This window comes from Lycorma delicatula, chromosome 9 (assembly GCF_047948215.1).
Source record: "Lycorma delicatula isolate Av1 chromosome 9, ASM4794821v1, whole genome shotgun sequence".
Taxonomy (NCBI): Eukaryota; Metazoa; Arthropoda; class Insecta; order Hemiptera; family Fulgoridae; genus Lycorma; species Lycorma delicatula.
Window position 1 is genome coordinate 122,771,311 of NC_134463.1, and position 22,853 is coordinate 122,794,163.

Here is a 22,853-nt window from a genome sequence, read left to right on the forward strand (position 1 = left end):
CTTTCTCCCTTTTTCCCCGCGCGTAAATTAGTTATTAAAAATATAAAATAAATAGCGATCAAAATAATTTTCAAAAATTAATCTCCCTCCAAATTTAAAAAGCTTCTCATTCCACCGATCTACAGATCTCATCTCCAGATAAATGAATCACCAACTGGATTTTGTATACTATGAAAATCGGGAAAAATAAACTCCCATCGCCATTTTGGAGCGGGATATTGTTTTGCAATTTGAAAAGATTGAGTTGTTCCACTCCCCGTCTTTCAAAACGGGAAAACGTTTATTATTATCATCGTCAAAACATACAGTAATTGGACCATAAACTTTCCTGAAAGTTTCAGATTTCTATTTAGAAAGGAACTCATGACTGACTGTATATGCTTCGCTATTGCTAGATTTGTGTATGTATATAGCTTAAATGAACACAATAGAAAGTTTGATAAAATATTAACAAAATGAACATTACGGAACTTACAAAATTTAACCTTCTCCCTTTTACCCCTTTCCATTCCCTTTCCATTTTCCCCTTCCTTCCCCCTACCTTATCCCTTTCGGACTTTCGTTTTTCCATTTTCTTTTTTACCATCTTGTCTTTTACTTTACCCCATTTCCCTCTTTCCCTTCACCCATTTACTCTTTCATCACCATTCCCTTTCCTTCCCCCGTTTATATTTCCCCTATTCCTCTTACATATTCATCTTTCTCCTTTATTTTTATCCTTTCCTCTTTTTCCCGTTACATTTCCTTTTCCCCGTTTTCCTCTTTAGTCATTTTCCCCTTCTTCCCTTTTTATATTCTTCCCGTTTACCTTTTTCGATTTTTCTCTCTTTCTCTCTTTCCCTCTTTCGATTTTCCCTTTCTCCCTTTTCCCCCGCACGTAAATAGGTTTTTATTTATAGACATATCGACACACATATCGGAAATATTGAAATAGAATCGTAAAATATTTATTATAGCGTGTGTTGCTTTACGTCCAACAGATAGCGCTGTTTTTTAAAAAAAAAACATGGTTTTACCTGTTTCAGGTGTGACATCTTAGGTGTATAAATAGTAGATATATAAAAAAACACGGGCGTATTCAAATGCAACGTTGTGTCAAAATTTCAAAGAAATCGGTGAAGAACTTTCTCAGAGATTTAAGATTTTGAATAAACGAACATTTATATATATATATATATATATATATATATATATATATATATATATATATATATGCCATAATGCAAAGCAAATCTTCCTCGACACATACACATATGATTCATGTATAAACGTGATTCATCGGGTTCACTATAACTCCAGGGGTTAATGGTAGACGAAGCAGGAAGTGGTTAGTCGTACAGTAAAGTGCGGCGAATACTTGATACAGATAAACTATGACTAAATGCGAGTACTTTAATTACAAATCATTAACTTAAATTATAATTGATTGTCAATAATATGCAAATTTACTATCATAAATATATAGATTGTTCATTAGGTGTTTTTTTAATAATATTTTAGTACATAACATTTTAATGATTCATTAAAAAAAAAAAAAAAAAACAATATTATTACACAGATTTCCTCCTTTTCCTATTAGACTAAAAATAAAAACAAACTCATAACAAAAATGAAATAGAAATTCTTTGAAAGAATATTATTTTCTTAATAAAAAGAAAAGATAAGGAAAACAGAATCTAGTAAGAGAAAAACGGGAATGGAGGGGTAACTTTGAAACTTAGTTTCTTTCGTGTACGTATATAATATAATATTAGAAGTTTATATGACTACTTCCTAGTATAGTACATTAAATGGAATCCTTTGTAATTGTGTTAGTGAAGTTCTACAGACACGACTGCAAGTAGACACACTTTTAACACGATTACAGTGCTTTCAAAAAATTGCATCGCCATAAAAAATAAAACTTTAGTTGCTCTCAGGAAAACAAAAGGAAAAAGTTATTTACTTATAATTTTTTTGGTTTGCAATTTATATCGTGACAGCTATATAATAACAAACATTCCACAGATTCTTTCGTTGAGAAATAAATTCCAAATAAAAAATAATTCCAGATAGTATGAATAAATAAATCTTTTACGTTCGATAAATTTCATAGAATCATTAGAAGTAGGTAGATATAATAATACTACAAGGATCACAAAAAGAAATGACTCCTTCCGGCATAGTTGAATCAAGGGAAACCGTGGTAAAACATTGATCAGCATAGCATTACAGAATACATAAAATAAAAAACAGATACGATTAAAGTTCATGTTAATTAATTAAATAATTATAAACTCATTAAATGACATTAAAGGAAAACATAAAATACTAAATATATGTAAAATAAATCACAATTTGGAAGGCGTAAATGAAAATTATTTAAACATACTTTTATTTATGACTGGATATTCATTCATTCATTCATACTATTCTGCCATTAGGGCAGGTCTTTTCACGGCTGCTGTTTTCCATCTTGTATCCTTTACTAACCTCTTTGTTTCAGCATATTTTCCCATTTCCATAATCCCATCCATCATTTGAAATCTCTTCCTCTCTCACCTTTCCTTCCGTACTCCAAGCCTTCTATCATATCCACTAATAAACACTCTTTTCCCACGCTATGTCCTAGCTAGTTCCTTTTCCTATATTCAATCAAACTTAAAATTTTCCTGTTCTCTGATTTTCGTTCGTACTTCTTCATTTGTTACACAGTCTTGCCATCTGACATTTATCATATTGTGCCATACCTGCATCTCAAAAGCCTCAAATCATTTTCTTGCCTTTCTCATCGTCCACGTTTCAGCTCCATAGAGCTTCACATTCCAAATAAAACATTTCATTAATCTCTTCCTTAACTTTCCTCACAGCAGTCTTCCTTTCTTATTAAATACCTGCCTACTTCTTGATATTCTTGTTTTAATTTCTATTGTAAAGCTCCCCAAGAACTGAAATTTCTTTATCTGCTCTAAAACTTCGTTTCCTGTCTTAATCTCCGCTCCTCTTTTGTACCTAATATCGCACATTTTTTCTTCTCTTTGTTGATGACTTTCGCAAGCTTCATTTAAGTCATCGAGCATTTTATTTTGTTTACTTGAACTCTCCACCAGTACCCCCATGTCATCAGCAAAATGTATACATTCTACTCTTCTTCTCCTAATTTTTATTCCTCTTTTCCCATTCAGACAGCATTTAATTGTTTCTTCCAGGTATATACTAAACAGTGTTGATGACATGCAGCATCCCTGCCTCACTCTCATTCCAATCCCTATTCTTCCTGTCATTTTGTCTCCTACCTTCACTTTTGTTCTCAGGTCTATGAAATCGGGTCATTGAGTTAGGCACAGCCTTTTTACTCTTTTACTCGTATTAAACCCATCTCTTTCCAGTCGACTACCTTCTTTTCCAAAATTGGCAGTAATTTATCCCATCTAACTCTGTCAAACGCCTTTCCTAGGTCGACAAATGTAACTTATACTCTCCACTTCCTTTTGATGTATCTCTCACCTATTACTCTTAGCAGCCCCCCCTTAACTCTTAGCCTTAACCCTTTACTCATAAGCTCTTAGTGTCCCTTGTTCCAACACCTTTTCTAAAACAATATTGTTCTTCCTCAATACTGCCATCCAATTTATTGTATATCCTCTTATTTAGAACCCTTAGTGGTACCTTAGCCGCACATAATATTAGGCTAATCGTTCTATGTTCTTCACACTTCTTTGTATTTCCTTTTTATTGTAATTGTACCGTTATTGTATTCCGGAAGTCTGTCGGCCACTTTCCTTCTTCATGTATTCCCTTCCTTCAAAAAGTTTCCCGGCGAATTTTATTTACAGATCTTTATTCTATATGCGTTTTTGAATGCAAAATTTAACCGCTACAAAATTACATTAAATATTAATTTTTTTCTATGGTTATATTGAAATGCAGCTGGAACTTGCATCATAATGAGGGTCATTACGAAACAGATTTTTCATTAAGATACAGGTGTTCAACCGATGAAAAGTCTAGTTTTTTCAACTAGTCACTGATCAGAAGCGGGTATTGTTTAATGTATCAGTTGGTTTTCTACTTTGAATTTAATCCAATTAGTTAGCAAGCAGAGGTTAATTTGAAATTACACCGAAGGTAACTAAGTCTCTATATTACACTGTTTATCCTTTTATTAATTATGTCAGATTCTGAGGAAGAATGTCTTTAACACCGATCGATTTTAAAAAAAAGGAGCAGAACTTATGACTAATAATAAAATATAACTTATTCTTTAATGTATTTTTTGAAAAATGTTGAAATTTAAATGTTTAATTTTCTCAGCAATAGAAAAAACATCGGTATGCAACTCTCAAATTATTAATGCATATATAATTGATTAATGCACTCTTGCAAAGTTTACAACACTCCCCAAGGTTGGTGTCGTAACTTAATTCACACTTGGGCATCAGTAGTAACTATCATTGTATGTTGTGTGATGTACTGATAAAAGATAAACAACTAATCAAATTATTCTAATTATTCTTCCACTATCTTTTATTGAACAAAAATTATGTCCTCTAATCAAATTCAGATAATCAAATTCAATATTCAGTTTGATACCGCACCATTGTGTCTTATTTACAATACTATATAACTATAAAAAGAAAATACTTTTTGAATTCATACGAGATGCATAATTAAAAAGAAATTACTGATCTAAGTTTTTTAGACCCCTCCAGGTTTCTCAACCTCAACTGCTAAGCAACTTCTTTTTAAGCGATAAAAGATGATTCCTGTATTTAGTTTTTAGCGCAACCAGAGATAAAAAACCCATTTCACAGAGGTAACATGTGGCGAAAGGGATTAATATTTTCAATGCTCTGTGACTAAATTTCAATATTTGCTTCGACAGCAAGCCGAAATGTATTCATATCTTCAAATGTGAATTGTAATTGTAACGCTTTATTGGCAGACATTTTGATTAACCGATCATTTTGTGAATGTTAAACGGTAACTTAGCAGCTACAACAACGTTTTCACTAAACGGATTCAGTACCCATTTTTTCCAGAAATCATTTTTATGTTCTCGGATATATTCCACCGACTGAATTGTTTTTGTTTGAACATGGCACTCTCACAGTGAATATTATGCTAGAAGACCAAATTACAAGAAGCATGTACACATCAAATTGTAACCTGTAAGCCGGTCATATTTGTACACTTCATACTTCGCTATTTAGCTGCATTGATAGCGAATTTTAATCTAGTTTTTACTAGGTTCCTTTGGGTTTGGCTAGAGGGGGGGGTGGGTGAAATATTCATCATATATTTTTTTTTACTTTTTGGGGATAGAGGAGCTAAAACGGTTGAAAATCACTACTCTAGTGAAATGTCATAGGTTAATAATTATACAGAAAAATCTTAGATGCCGTAGAAACTTTTATAAGAGCAGTTCTACGCGCATAACACCTTTAGATTGGAAACCGGTATGTGAACATAGTAGAGTTCTATTATAAATTTAGATGACAGTGAGTCAGATTTCATGGAAAGTGAAGAAATCGATGAAGAGAACTATTTTTATTTAAAAAAAACTGAAAGGATTATCGTATCGATGCCACACATTTATCTTCATTTAAATATAACCAAAAATGAAAGGGTTTGCACCTATAAAAATATTGTATTCAATCATTTACGTCATTAATACATCATATAACAGTTGAAGGGTTAATAAAAGACGGTTTTCATCTTTTGTCTGTCGCGCACAAATTCCTGAAATGGCAACACTGGCCCGATAAACACTTGTTCCGATGAAGTGAGCACAGTATATAATACAGATCTTTTAATGATGTATAAAGTTGTTTCGCGGTTGAATTTGATTGAAGCGAATGTATCCAGTGAAGGAGGAGATTCCTTCCTGTTTTAATGTAAATTTATTTTTCCTCTACTACCCTCTTTTCCCCATCTCAAATTAATAATTTGGATCTCTTCGTAAAAAGAAGGTAATCCTAGATAGTCATGAATTATTTCTCTACCCACCATGGCGCCTCTGTTATGGTCCTTACCAGTTTACTTTGGAATCTTTAAATCGTTTCAATATTGCTGTTTCTCGTCGTAATCCACGACTGGATCCCGTACATCTAAACAGGATAATTCTGTAGATCAACAGTAGATAACGATAACCGAGAGTTTCTACTCGGTAACCGGTTTAGTTCCCTATATTTGATGTTAAGCTGTTTCGACTTTTCTACCTCTTCGCCCTTCCACGTCAAGTGTAGGCCAACGTATCGTATCCGATGCGTGTAAGTGATGTAGACGCCGTTTAGGTGAACCTGTGGATTCAATTGTTTTCTCTCTTTTTATTACTATACCTCATTTTTCATACTTTCATCCCACATACATGCAATTGTTTATTTTTAACATTTTTCGTCCCTTTTTCCTTCGTCATAAAATACTTCGTTGTAAATTGAAATAATAATAATAATAATAATGCCCCTTTTTTTTTTTTTTTTTTTTTTTTTTCTTTTTTTTTTTTTTGAGCAGGACACAGTGGAACATACCTTATTCACATGCCCCAGTTACCCTTGAGATGGCGCTACGGGATACAGGTTTTGACTGCTTTAGATATGCTATCGTTCCTGACTGCCAATAAGAACAACTGGCACAAATTTGAATCTTTCGTGACCCAAGTAATAAGGATAAAGGATGATGAGGGAAGAAGGAGAGGATTTTAACATTAATAATGGGGTAATAAAATTCAAGACCGAGTCCCGGCCCTGCTGGCCGCGGTTGGGAACGACATAGTCGGGCCATGCCGGTGTTCAGCGGGGTTAGAGGCAGGCAAAGTACAAGACCGAGACCCGGTTCCTGGGGCTGGGGCTGGGGACGGCATTGCCGGACTCGGTCCTGGTCCTGGGAATTTGAGGCAGGCAATAATAAAAGAAAAGATCCGACCGGGGGGGCCAAACTGCCGTGCCGGATATACAGCCGGTGGGTGGGGCCCCCTTAGAGTAAAAGGACACTCCCTCGGGCTGCGTATACTTAATTGGATAACCGGCCCGGGGGAGTAGGGGAAAAAAAAAAAAAAAAAAAAAAAAAAAAAAAAAGGTGAACCTGTGGACAATAACCCTTTCTCATCGTAAACGGCACGTGATTCCATTTGTTCTGATTCACCCTCATTTTCTATTTTGTCTGCCACGCGCCGATCTCGTCTAACTCTGATTGTAGTTCAGCAGAACTCTTAAAGAAAGAGACATTTGATACGGAGACGAAAGAAACTCAAATATCTTATTTGCATTAGAACGGTATGGAGAAAAAAACATCTGAGAAGTGACGTGTAGATCCCTCTTACCTTTTTCTTTGCAGCCTCTTGCGCCGGTCAAAGAAAAATTTTATGAAGATTAAATTATTTTTAATTTATTATTAGTTGCAATACTGTTTATTTGAAAACTGTATTAGCAAAAAAATAATCATTATTTTTCTGAAGAAACTACGCACTTTCTTTGAAGTATTATGAGAATTACGGCTTTTATTATCATTCGAGTTTAATTTTAAAAGGATTATCCGTTCTTCAATAGACTTTAATTTCTAAATAGGCGTACTTAAAAAAAATAATGCGGTACAATTTATAAAAATTTACCCATTTTAGTTCGGCAGTAGCATGTAATTTTTACTTTCATTAAATAAGATCCTCCCGTACGCTGTCAGTTCTCATTAGTTTCTTTTATTTATCTCGACAAACACACTCGTATCACCGCAGGGTATTCGCACAACTATATCGTGCAAGTTGTTTATACTACACAGATGTACAGACACAGAGGTCTCGTATATTTTTATCTTTTACTCGACTACTACAAACAAGACGCAATTAGTTTTCTCTCTAACCCTTTAACATAACATCTTTATTCAAATTTCTTTATAACAGTATCCTTTTGTTTATTTGTTCTCTTTTTTTTCTTTAAAAAATAAAACTATTTCATATTTTATTGTTTAAGTTTCATTTTTTCTAAGGGCAAAAAACCCGTTTTTTTTTGGTTTTTTTAAATAGAAAAACGTCTTGTCATACTATTGTATAAAGAAATATGGTAAGGTACTTTAATAATGGTTTTAGCTTCACCTTAATCCTTCCTTCATTTGTCCTACTAATGAATAAGTTAAATTTCATAATATTAGAATACTGATGATCCTAGGAACACGAAATGTAATACTCTTAAAAATTGGTGATCGGGCGCTAAATTTCCCTTTAGTGAGAACGAGAATCAATCCGTATATTTTAAACGGGGAATATACTCGAGTAATAGATAACTTTAGCTCGGCTTGACTTTTTCCTTAAGAGTTACCTTAAAAATATCTTTATTCGTTTCATCGATTGGAAATAATAAACGATTTTCGATTATCAAAATTCAGGTGTTCTGAAATCGGTATGGAGTTAGTACAGTTATGTTTTTTTTTTTCATTTTGAGTAATACTCATCAGCATTTTGTAAGTGAATTCATTTTTTTTTCAAATCGTTAGTTATTTAAATTAAATGCAAAAGTTTAATAATAATTTTTAATTTTTTAATTTATTTTCAGTTAATTAAAACTAAAAAAAACCTCAGCATTTCGTGCGGAAATCCTGAATTCGAATCACGGTCAAGCGTGGCATCTTTTCATACGCTACCATCTCTACCGGACTAATAAACCATATCTGTTGATGCCCGCTCTTTCATAAAACAAAACCGCAAATTCACGGGTATATTTTTCTCTCAACTGTATTATTAAATTATTGTAAATAAATTAAATTTTTATTTTGAAAATACTAAAATAAAAACTATTTAATAATGATTTTTTTTTTTAATGATGATATAACAATTTAACGAAATTTGTACGAATATCGGTAAAAAATAAAATATAAAGGGTCGAAATTTCGGTTGAATTTAACGGAACGATGGGTTTCTTACATCAGTTTTGTGTATTAATCAAAGCAGTTTAATTAAATGATGAAAAAATAAAATTTAGGGATATTTTCCTTTGAAAAAATACGAGTTACCTTCCTGTATTCCTAAGGGGTGCTAGTGTTCCCTATTCATACGGAATAAAATCTATCAGGAGTGTATAAATTACGGTAAAAATTAGATAACTTTTGGACTACTGCACGTGGAAAAATGAAATCTGTCAAACACACTTTCCTCAAACCGGTCTATTTTTTTCTTTATTAGACCGTTGCAATCCAAGCACCAAGAAAGATCCGCGGGGGGAGGCAACCCAAACATTTTAAATTGAATTGGTAGGGGGTATGATACGTAATTTTAAAGGACGTTGAAAAATTTAACGTAATATTATCTGGATTATGACAACAAGAATCAAAATAGCGGCTATTTATTATCTTTTACACGACTGCCCAAAAAGGAGTATAATAAATTTATTTAGGGTGAATGTCAGAGGCGGCTCGCGTGTAGGCACTGTGGAACTGCAGCACCCTCTATTTCCACTTGATATTATCGATAACATTTAATATAACGAGTCCTTTTTTGTTTAATTCTTTTTTTATACTTGTACAATATATAATCCTTAAGCTGAATGTCAATAGCCATTCCCCAGTTTATGAAAAAACAACAAAAATATTTGTATGAAACTGTTCGATTCACAGTTCCAGCGGCGTGGTGTTTGGCTGTTGTGCGCATGCGCACATAGGAAGCTGCTCGCGAGGCTGCGAGGGAGAGGGAGAGAGCACTGTCCCTCCCGCAGTGTCGAGTGCTGATGGAAGGCATTTTTTTTTTTTACTCTGCGTGTGTATGGATCGTTCCTTGTTAGTTCCCTTTTCTAGTTTAGTCGGTGGAAAGAATATTCCTTCCACCGACAAAAAACAACTAAATCACGTTCATATGAAAGTGATAGAAAAAAGTGATAGAAAGTGAACTGGTAGAAAACCTTGGGTTTCAGACGATATATTGCAGCTGATGGATGAACGTAGAAAATATAAGAATGCTAATGATGAAGAAAGTAAAAGGAACCATCGGCAATTAAGAAATGCTATAAACAGGAAGTGCAAACTGGCGAAAGAAGAGTGGATTAAAGAAAAGTGTTCAGAAGTGGAAAGAGAAATGAATATTGGTAAAATAGACGGAGCATACAGGAAAGTTAAGGAAAATTTTGGGGTACATAAATTAAAATCTAATAATGTGTTAAACAAAGATGGTACACCTATATATAATACGAAAGGTAAAGTCGATAGATGGGTGGAATATATTGAAGAGTTATACGGAGGAAATGAATTAGAAAATGGTTTTATAGAGGAAGAAGAGGAAGTTGAGGAGGATGAAATGGAAGAAACAATACTGAGATCTGAATTTAAGAGAGCATTAAAAGATTTAAATGGCAGAAAGGCTCCTGGAATAGACGGAATACCTGTAGAATTACTGCGCAGTGCAGGGGAGGAGGCGATTGATAGATTATACAAACTGGTGTGTAATATTTATGAAAAAGGGGAATTTCCGTCAGACTTCAAAAAAAGTGTTATAGTAATGATACCAAAGAAATCAGGGGCAGATAAATGTGAAGAATACAGAACAATTAGTTTAACTAGTCATGCATCAAAAATCTTAACTAGAATTCTATACAGAAGAATTGAGAGGAGAGTGGAGGAAGGGTTAGGAAGGGTTCCTGAAACCAATTTGGTTTCAGGAAAAGTATAGGGACAAGGGAAGCAATTTTAGGCCTCAGATTAATAGTAGAAGGAAGATTAAAGAAAAACAAACCAACATACTTGGCGTTTATAGACCTAGAAAAGGCATTCGATAACGTAGACTGGAATAAAATGTTCAGCATTTTAAAAAAATTAGGGTTCAAATATAGAGATAGAAGAACAATTGCTAACATGTACAGGAACCAAACAGCAACAGTAGCAATTGAAGAACATAAGAAAGAAGCCATAATAAGAAAGGGAGTCCGACAAGGATGTTCTCTATCTCCGTTACTTTTTAATCTTTACATGGAACTAGCAGTTAATGATGTTAAAGAACAATTTAGATTCGGAGTAACAGTACAAGGTGAAAAGATAAAGATGCTACGATTTGCTGATGATATAGTAATTCTAGCCGAGAATAAAAAGGATTTAGAAGAAACAATGAACGGCATAGATGAAGTCCTACGCAAGAACTATCGCATGAAAATAAACAAGAACAAAACAAAAGTAATGAAATGTAGTAGAAATAACAAAGATGGACCGCTGAATGTGAAAATAGGAGGAGAAAAGATTATGGAGGTAGAAGAATTTTGTTATTTGGGAAGTAGAATTACTAAAGATGGACGAAGCAGGAGCGATATAAAATGCCGAATAGCACAAGCTAAACGAGCCTTCAGTAAGAAATATAAGTTGTTTACATCAAAAATTAATTTAAATGTCAGGAAAAGATTTTTGAAAGTGTATGTTTGGAGTGTCGCTTTATATGGAAGTGAAACTTGGACGATCGGAGTATCTGAGAAGAAAAGGTTAGAAGCTTTTGAAATGTGGTGCTATAGGAGAATGTTAAAAATCAGATGGGTGGATAAAGTGACAAATGAGGAGGTATTGCGGCAAATAGATGAAGAAAGAAGCATTTGGAAAAATATAGTTAAAAGAAGAGACAGACTTATAGGCCACATACTAAGGCATCCTGGAATAGTCGCTTTAATTTTGGAAGGACAGGTAGAAGGGAAAAATTGTGTAGGCAGGCCACGTTTGGAATATGTAAAACAAATTGTTAGGGATGTAGGATGTAGAGGGTATACTGAAATGAAACGACTAGCACTAGATAGGGAATCTTGGAGAGCTGCATCAAACCAGTCAAATGACTGAAGACAAAAAAAAAAAAATGAAAGTGATTTAGTTGTTTTTTCAGTAGCGATCAGAAGATAGCGGATCAGATGATGGTGATCAAGGGCACTTTGATTGCCAATTCTGTACAAAAACACGCTGGAACGACGAAAGAAAAAGTAATCAGTAAAAACTAATTACTTATTTGTTTGTGTGTGCATAGAGGTTTAAATTAAGCACCACTGGATTATAGGAACACTTTATTAAGTTATTATCTCATAATATTATTATCTTATTGACATTTTATTATTTAATCGGTTAACCGAATACGGTTTTTAAGCACAATGTGCTTAAATGAGCACAGTTAAGTATTGTAGAATTAGATTATTATCCTGTTTGCAGCTGTTCTAATTGATTAATTTTTTCGGTTCTTTTATTTTACAGAAAACTTTAACTATGGGCCTTCAAAAGGCTCAGAAAATTTTTTTTTGGAGCAGCATCCTCACTAATTTTAGCTACCAGCCACCACTGGTGTGTGTATATATTTATTGCAGCTAGCGGCTCATCGGGTGAACCCATTTCGATTTATGACCTCGCGTTGGAATCCTTACGTTTCCGGGAGTGTCATAGACTATATAAATATGATGATTCAAATGAAAAGCGAAAAAATCTGGAAGCTGATTGTAGAGCTTGAAATAAGGAAAAATGTTCATACAAACATATGTCCGAAAACGCTTAGTTATCGAGGTACGACTAGCGAAATATTTCGCGCGAATTCAGTTCCCCCGGTGAAATTTCAGTATATTAGGGTAAACTTGATTGTTTTATTATGTTTTTTGACCAAAAAAAATCGAATAAAACAGGCCCTAGAGTAGTATTTTCTGTAGCTTCCATGATATTCAACGCAAAACAGAAAAATTCGGTGGTAAAAATTATTTTTTTAAGTTTGAAGTACAATAAGTTTGTTAAATTGACTGTTAACTGCGTACATTTTGTTATCAAATCGTGTAGAAAATCTTCTTCTAAGAAAATTTTTGTAATAAAGTCTGTGAAAAACAAAAAAAAAACAACTTTAATTAATAACAAAAAACTTAATTCAAAATCTTATGAATGTGTAAAAATTAAAAACAGCTGTTTTTAGTGCAATAAATTTAGAAATTTGAAAAATTAAAATATTTTTAATTTTCACGCATAATTTCAAAAGTGGCCTACAATATTTCTTAAATTTAAATTATCAACAGTGAACCACATTAAAAAAAAAAAAAAATTGAAAAACTCCTACTTCAAAACGATCTAGTTTTTCGTATGAGACAACTTTTTGGGGATACTATTTTATAACTAGTAAAAAAATATTAAATTGCCCTTTTTTGATTACGGGAAGTTTTGTTTTTTCAAAGCTTCTGTTTTTCAACATCCAATAAAATATCACACCCTACTTTTTTCATTTGAAATTTCGTAGTTACCCTATAGGGACTGGGAATTGTGGTGGCTCATACCGAAAAAATATCTTGTTTAGAGACAGCGGCATTTGCGAAATCCAATTTTTCTATTATTTAACGGTTGAAAAGTTATTTAGGGTTTGCCGTACCTTATGAACAACAGGTGTATGGAGTATAAACTGTTACTTAAAGCTGTTACTACGTACAATTTTTGTGTACCAGTTTACTGGTATAATGTATGTAATACACTAAATTATTTTAGTGTAATTTCGTTTTTTTTTTAAAAAAAAAACAGATTTTTATTTTTCAACATAATGCAAGTGTTTATTGTGAATTATAGTCAAAACACCACTTTATTTTTATTAATATTATATAAATATTTTTATTTCTTTAATCATGCCATCTTTTCTTTCAACCCCTTTATTTCGCATTTGAAACTCCATATTCATCTCTGATTTATGATATACTCTACTTCCTTTCTAATTATACGGATAAACTTCTTCAACTTTCTTGCAATTATTTTCCATACAATTTATAGAAATCTACATTGAAAAAAAAAATACTATTTATTAAATTAAATACTCTGTCGTCGTTTGTTACTAAACAAATTTCAGTTATTTATTTTTAAAAAAAGATAAAAAACAATCAATTTCTTATTTAATAGGTAAACCGCACGATTATCAAAACGGTGAGATCAAACCAGCGGTACGACTGAAAGTGATAAGTCAACATATGAGGTACTCGACGTAAAACGAAATGAGGTATGCCGATGAATAAAGTTGAATGACCGACCGCTTGAGAAACATTTCATCCTGAATCAATTCCCTTAAACATAAAAGAAAAAAAAGGTTTAAATTGGCTGAACTTCTTTCTCTATATTTTAATTTACCTTTTCATTCTAAAACATTTTATTCTTAAGTACTGAAAACTTTCTATTTTTTTCAGTTTTACTTTTATCATGTCCTTTCTGATTCACTGCTATTTGAAAATAAGAAAAATCGTTGTTTTTTCTCTCTTTTTATTACTATACCTCATTTTTCATACTTTCATCCCACATACATGCAGTTGTTTATTTTTAACATTTTTCGTCCCTTTTTCCTTCGTCATAAAATACTTCGTTGTAAATTGAAATAATAATAATAATAATAATAATAATGCCCTGAGGTAGATAATCCCCACGTCCGGAACACAATATCTATGTTCCACGTCCAGGGCGGCAACAGCTGTACTTACGTACATTACATATAGCTGACTAACGAGGTTCCGAGTAAATTCCTCGGTTATGCTTTTTTAAGTTTGATCTGTTTCCAACTTCAGGTCACTAAACGGACTGGATTTTTCGGTTACCTGCAGGAAATGGAATAATAAACGATTTTGGAAATGGACTCATACCACTCTTAGAGCTGGCGATGTGGCGGCCAGGGTCAATGTTATTGCAGGTGTAACGGAGACCCTTCCGTTATCCACATGCCATGTATGTCGGTGCATGGGAGCTCTGAAAGCTTCGGTGAGTAGGAGCCTGGAGTCAGTGCAAAGACTGCGCATCCGCTCTCTGCCAGGACATATGTCGGTTCCACCGGAGTACCGGATCGGACCTCCAAGGTTAGTAGCCCTGAAGTGGGGGTGTACCCCGGCGGCTAGCCTTGCTACAGAAGGGATATATGTTCATGAATATTCTTGAACAAACTAACGTGGCAGAGGGTGCACGTAAACACCCTCGTTTAGAAACCTCCGATTCGCCACAAGCGAAGAGGAAAAAAGTAAGGAATCTGATAAGATAAAGAAAGATGCTGATAGAATCAGTAAAGACATAAAGAAACGTTTATTTGGCTATACCGTACCTAAGCCAAGACTTTTAATTATTACAAAGGAGAATGGAAACTTTCAAAAAGTTAGTCCATTCTTAATCGCAAGAGAAATTACTAATTGTGCTGGTGGTCCTGTCAAAGAAAATCGAAAAACTTTTAATGGATCGCATGTCGAAACCATCAAAGACATGCAAAGCCAGAAAGTTCAGGCGTTGAAGAAGATCGGTGAATTTGCGGTTTCTGTCCAACCGCATAGCACACTTAACTCATCCACAGGAGTTGTTTGTCGCGATCTTCTTAATTGTACAGAAGAAGAAATTGTACAAGAAATGTCGAGTCAGGGAGTGACTTGATATCGCAAACTTACTATGAGAAGAAATGGTGAGATTCTTCCTTCGGCCTCGCATGTTTTGACATTTAATAGGCCGAATCTTCCTGAAAAGGTACGATCTGGCATCCATCGGCTTGATGTACGAGCATTCATTCTGCAGCCGATGAGATGTTTTAAGTGTCAACGATTCGGACACACAGCAGCAAGATGTGAAGCGCAGGAAATATGTATATGTGGAGAGAAAACACATGAGGGGGACCCGTGTAAAGACCCTCCAACCTGCGTTAACTGTAAAGGGCATCACAATTGTCGTTCAAGAAACTGCCCTACATATAAATTAGAAACAGCCATTCAGGAAGTTAAAACGCTTCAGAAGGTCAGTTATCCTGAAGCGAAGAAAATTGTTAATCAGCGTACACCACGACCATCGACTTCTTACGTAAAAGCAGCGGCTGCCCCTTCCACATCTAAAATTAATGTGGAGCAGTTGCTTAACACGATGGCACCAAGTCTTGCGACAATGATTGAAAGAATCCTCGATTCAAAGATCGAGTCGACTCATCAGAGAAAACAAAGTAAAGAAGAGAAGGCTCATCCCCGGACTGACGCCGTTGACATGAGAGACGCACCAGCGCCGTTTAAAAAACCAACTAAATCTGCGATGTAAAGTCACCAACTTGCGTTAAAATTAAAAATCTTGATTTATCTGATGGAGAGAAACAGATCACTCCGTCATGTAGTCACAAACCAAAAGAAACTGCGACAAGAAAATCTGACTCTACTGAAATGGAGGGGCAAGTTATTATAGAAAAAGCACCAGACGGAGATGAAATAAAAACTGCAACAATGGAGCCTCCAAAAGCTCAAAGAACAGCTTCAGCGAGAGCATCTATTCCAGCTAGACCCAGCACTGCAGTAGAGGTAGAATCCAGTTCATCAGCCGCGGAAAGTGCATCGCTTGCTAGTTTAGATTCAATAGCAACGATGCTAACTGCACCAACGATGTTTTTGTCTCCTGACGTCAGCCGCAGAACGTCACTGGCATCAGAAAGAGAGGAGGACGATGCCATGTCTGAGGCCTCAGATACGCTGTCATCAGAGGTTTAGAAGAATGGAGAAACGGTGCAAGAAAGGATGGCCGAAAGGAAAGCCTAGGAAGTAATATTCTGGATTCGAAGTTATAGAAGAACGTAAATTTTTTGAACATTTTTGATTCATAAGAATGTGAATCATCGAACCTTTTTTTTTTTTTGAAGTGGAATGGGGCTAATGACCAAAGTAGTCGATGCCCCTAAAAAACCTCTAAAAAAAAAAAATTATAATATTATTTTAAATTAAGTGAAATTATTTAGAAAACCCAAAAGATAAAGTCGAGCCATGTTAGACATAATATCTCCTTATATTAGTATACGTAATTAAAAAAAAAAAAAAGTTAACTTGATCGATAAGATAAAACGTATGAGTAGCGTAAACAGAAAACCAGGAATTAGGTTGAACCGTTAATAGTATTTGGATACTTTCACACGTTTTAAACAGGCTAATTGTAAGAGCTTTTCATTAGTATATACGAATAATAAGCACCGGGTAAACAGGATCTATAATCCTCAACCCCGAGTTAGACCCGTAAAGTCAAAAACGAAGGAAAAGGGATCAAGGCTAATGTAATGTTTTACCTTATTCTTATCCTTTTTATCCATAACCTTATGGAATACGTATTATTCCATAAGATAATGGAGTAATGGGTGAGAAAAACGATCTTCACTCAGAAAACACTTACCGTGAGACATATCCGTGATATGAAAGGTACAGCCTTCTCCAGGAGAAGCTGCTAGCCCAAAACGACTACAATTACTCAAGAGATATGGAAATTTTTACCCGTGTATGAGGACCACATTATTGTCAATTATTGCACGTTAGCCGATTTAAATGCATCTTTTAGCAAGTCGTTACAACAAAACAGGTTTTTTCTTGCACTACACACGACATCTATTTTGCCATAAATTATTGTCTATTCCTCTCCTTTAATTTAATTTTTTGTTTCTGATTCCGATCCTGCATTCCGGGATAATACTCAAATGCTCGGCTCGGTGACCGATCGACGACCATTTTTACGAAATGGTTATACTACTGCAGTCGCTTTATTTTCTTAAGTCAGCAATTTTTCCTTCTTCTTTCTTTCTTCTCGTTTCTGATCTCACCTTGTGACTTCACTTATTAGTGTCGTCATTTACCATCCGAACTTCTACATAAAAATTACTGGAATAAAAATTGAATTTCCTCTAGAAAAATTGAAAAAGCCACCGCGAATTTCCTTCTGCTTCTCGTACTGTTCAGCTTGATCTCGGCTGAGGATGAAGGTCCTGAGAAGGACCAGCTATCTAAGTACAAATTTGTAGATTGTAAAATTTTTGAAGCGAAGCTTTTTAACGCAGGCTTTGGGATGGACAGTCAACCTTCTTTTCTTTTCTTTTCTTTTCCTGTTTAGCCTCCGGTTACTACCGTTCAGATAATACTTCAGAGGATGAACGAGGATGATATGTATGAATGTAAATGAAGTGTAGTCTTGTACATTCTCAGTTCGACCGATCCTGAGATGTGTGGTTAATTGGAACCCAACCACCAAAGAACACCGGTATCCACGATCTAGTATTCAAGTCCGTGTAAAAATAGCTGGCTTTACTAGGACTTGAACGCTGGAACCCTCGACTTCCAAATCAGATGATTTGGGAAGACGCGTTCACCACTAGATCAACCCGGTGGCTCGGGATGGACAGTCAACCGACTAAAACGAGCGTCACGCGCTAGCTGATGACACAGTTCATTAAAGAATCGTGTTCAAAGAACGATGCTGTTATTCTTTTGTGAACGATTTAAACTCAGGCTCATATTTGTTATCTTTATTTTAATAACCGATACATTCTTACAATATTATTATCATACATGTACATTATCATTATCTACATTCATAATCTATACATTATCATTATCTACATTCTTATCAAACAATATTGAAGAGAAGTAGTGTAACTCTTTCTATTCCTTGTTAATTTAATTTTGTCTAAATTGCGACTACTATTGTTTCCAACCGACTTATTGCAAATAAAATAGTATTTTAACTTAGATATGGCTGAGCTTCTGTGAGGAATCTGTACGGTTCATAATCTTTACCTAATATTGAAGCATACGAAAAAAACGTACCATTAATAATTCATATAATATTGCGTAAGAAGCTTCGCTTCCGTCAAGTGTCCACGCACCGACGGAATCGTTTTTTTTAAAAGTATTAAACGGCGTAAGAAATCGATACAGTACAACTTTATTACTTTTCTTTAAGTAACAAAAAAAAAGTAAGAATAAGAATACAAAAAAGACGTTAAGGTAAGGCAAGTGTTCAGTTTAATAAATCGATAAATATGTGTCTACATAAATGGAGAAAAACGTTCAGTAACACGTTGCCAGTTTTTTTATTTTTACTTTTTCGGATATAGATCGGTTACTATTAATCAGTATAAATATAAAGAAAGAGTAAAGTGATCGGCTATAATTTTGGAAATCGAGGATTTTGTATCTGACGTTTAAATACTCATTTAGTCCAAAAATATTACAGAAATTTGCTAACATATACGTACGTATGTGTGTTGGCCTGCATTTTGATTAACATCTCCGGGCTGGATAAACATAGATTCTTCCAAAATGGATCTAAAAATTCTGTATATGAGTTACTGATGACATTAAATTTTGTAAAGAATTGAAAAAGAGGGACATAATGTTTTTGAAAAATTTTTAATTTTGACTTTTTGTATACTGGTCGTAGAAGATTGTCCCACCTTTAATACGGTGAAACTAATAATCAAGTTATTTAAAATTCCAAAATTTTAAGTCGATAGAATTTAGTGGTGAAGAATATTTAAAATTATTTCTAAATGTTTTTGCCTCATACCTTGAAGAAAACGTTGACCAAGAAAATCGAAATTTGGCACAAATAATTGGATATATATATATATATATATATATCACAACTTTGGCCTGATTTTTTATCTCATCGGAAAAGAAAGCAACAAGGTATCCAAATTGTTCTTATTGGTAACTCCAATTTCTTTTTTAGTAAACTTTATAATTCTTGTACAAACTGAAGCAAATTATTTAAGTAAATAATTTACTCCAGTAAATATTAAATCAGAAAAAACAAGGATGCTTAATGGGAACTGTACTTAAAATATCAATTTTTAAAGGGTACTTGGTACCTTGTTTATTTTAAATCAGATTTTTTTTGCATTTTTGTTTATTTTGAATGTTATTTTATACGTATAAAACAGTAAAATAAGCAAAATTAATATTTTTAATTGCAAAAATTTGTTTTTTTTGAACACGACTCACCGAAATATCTGAAGTTTATTATGAAAGGCAAATTTTGTCAATATTGATTAAACTTGAAATTTTGGTCATATTCAGAAGCGGATAAGCTCACGATTGCGTAAACTCCTCGGAGACTTGAAAAATGTTTTGTTAGAAGATGGTAAAAGAAATTTCAGGACAAACAAAAAAAACAAAATTCAGGACTGACAAACTTATCGATGAAATTCAGGGTTATTATGGTGTTGCTAGAAAAAATTTAATAATATAAAAGACATTAGCGTGCAATATGGATTATTTGTTTTCATAAAATCTCGACAGATGAAAACCCCCTTCATATGGGCTTTATCCGAATAATGAAAATAAGAGGTATAAATATAACTTAGCTAAAATAAAAAAAAAACAATATTCACATAAATCACCTATACCTAAACCCATAGTCAAAATAATAAAATCAATTTTTCAAAGTCTTGATATTAGTCTTCTAAGAAAATGTTTGCACGGTCTCACGCAGAACCCTAATGAATTTTATAACGATGTTTTACGGTCAAGAGCACCAAAAAGTGTTTTTGTCGGGTCGAAAGCTTTATATTGTGGTGCTTATGACGCTGCCTTAACATACAACGACGGGAATACAGGACGAGTTAAAGTCATTCAAGAGTTTGGAATGGAACAGGGAGAAAACATGTGCGCGTTAAAAGCAATGAACCATCATCAAATAAAAAGTGTTAATAAGGAAGCACAAATAGTTGATTTACATGGAACTAAGAAAAACAGGAAAGTCGGCCTCTGTGGCGCGAGTGGTAGCTTCTCGGTCTTTCATCCGGGTTCGAATCCCGGTCAGGCATGGCATTTTCACACGCTACTTGTAATTCATCTTACCTAACGGCGGTCCCAGAGGTTCAGACAATGTAGAATACGATGCTGGAATGGATTGACCTGCAGTAAATGATGTTTTTAATCTTTTTTCCGAAAATTGCATGTTTTTTAATTACAATACTCCTCTTATCTCATTTACCGCTTAAAGGAGGAAAAATGTAATTTTTACAGTGTTTATGTATGCAAGACACAGCTAGTTTTTTTTAAGACCTATTGATCTACATTTTCTATGATATATAACTTTTTGTGGAAAAATCAGTTCAAAAATAGGAGGATTGAATAAAAATTGTAAGTGAAAAAATGTTTGTAGTAAAAGTATAAAAAAAACTCAGTACCTAAAAGAAAGACCTTAAAAAACTGCAAAATTTCCCTGTTTTGTCCTGAGATAACGGGTCTTAAAGTTAGAAAAAATAACATTTCCGAGATACGAGGTATCAGGTGTCCTTATACTTAAATTTACATTTAAGTATAGTAGTACTACTACTTAGTAGTAGATGACATGGGAATATTTAAATAAAGGGGATCTCCGGTAATTCGATTTAATTTTAAGTCGAATTTCTTTTCTAACCTTCTTCATACATTTTATATCGCTCCTGCTTCTTCCATCTTTAGTAATTCTACTTTCCAAATAACAAAATTCTTCTACCTCAATAATCTTTTCTCTTCCTATTTTGACATTGAGTGGTCCATCTTCGTTATTTCTACTACATTTCATTACTTTCGTTTTGTTCTTGTTTATTTTCATGCGGTAGTTCTTGCGTAGGACTTCATCCATGCCATTCATTGTTCCTTCTACATCCTTTTTACTCTCGGCTAGAATTGATATATCATCAGCAAATCGTAGCATCTTTATATTTTCACCTTGTACTGTTACTCCGAATCTAAATTGTTCTTTAACATCATTAACTGCTAGTTCCATGTAAAGATTAAAAAGTAACGGAGATAGGAAACATCCTTGTCGGATTCCCTTTCTTATTACGTCTTCTTTCTTATGTTCTTCAATTGTTACTGTTGCTGTTTGGTTCCTGTACATGTTAGCAATTGTTCTTCTATATTTGAACCCTAATTTTTTTAAAATGCTGAAAATTTTATTCCAATCTACGTTATCGAATGCCTTTTCTAGGTGTATAAATGCCAAGTATGTCGGTTTGTTTTTCCTTAATCTTCCTTCTACTATTAATCTGTGCGCTAAAATTGCTTCCCTTGTCACTATACTTTTCCTGAAACCAAATCGGTCTTATCCTAAAACTTCTTTCACTCTACTTTCAAATCTTCTGTACAGAATTCTAGTTAAGATCTTTGATGCACGATTAGTTAGGCTAATTGTTCTGTATTCTTCACACTTATTTACTTCTGCTTTCTTTGCTATCATGACTATACACTCTTTTTGAAGTCTGGCGGAACTTCCTATTTTTCGTAAATTTTACACACCAGTTTGTATAATCTATCTATTGCTTCCTCATCTACACCGCGCAGTAATTATGCAGGTATTCCGTATATTCCAGGAGCCTTTCTGAAATAGGCTATATTAAATTATATTTTTTATCGCATGTAAAACACTTTTAGAAATGATATTCACATTTAAAAAAATTTTTAAATTGACGTTTAATATAATTACGTTAATCTATTTTATTAATTTTTTTTACACAGAAATAAACAGTTAATATTATTTTTACTTAGTTATAAAATTTTTTTAAATAAATCCGTATGACTAAAATAGCTGAAAAAAAGTTATTTAGAATAATAATAAATTGAGACAAACGGGACAGAAATAAAAGTAAGATTTATGTATTATCATCGAGTAACTTTCATTCCGAGAACTCTTTAACAACGCTTTCATTTCAAAAATAGAAATGATGAAAAAACAAACAAAAGAAAGATATATAAAAGAATATTTCTTCTTTATTTTACTTCGTAAGCAAAAAGAAATGAAAAAACTACGAGCGATTTCAATAATTTACATACATATATAGGAGTATATATTACTACAAATGTTTTTTTTCTAAACTTCTTCATACGTAATAGGCTTTATTAAAGTATATTTTCTATCACGTAAATAACATTTTTAGAAATGATATTCATTTCTTTTGTATATATTTCCTTCATTTTCCAAGTTCCAACGTTTATAAAGAATCCTTATATAGAATTTAATATTTAGATAAGTAATACGATTCATAAAATCTTAGTTTATTTTATTTAACATTATAGTACGAAAATAATTTTTTTATTTTAAGGAAGAAGCTGAACGAAAAAAGTTAAAAATAAAAAAATAAATTGTAACAAATCAGTTTCCGCGTTGAGACATTAATAAATAAATTT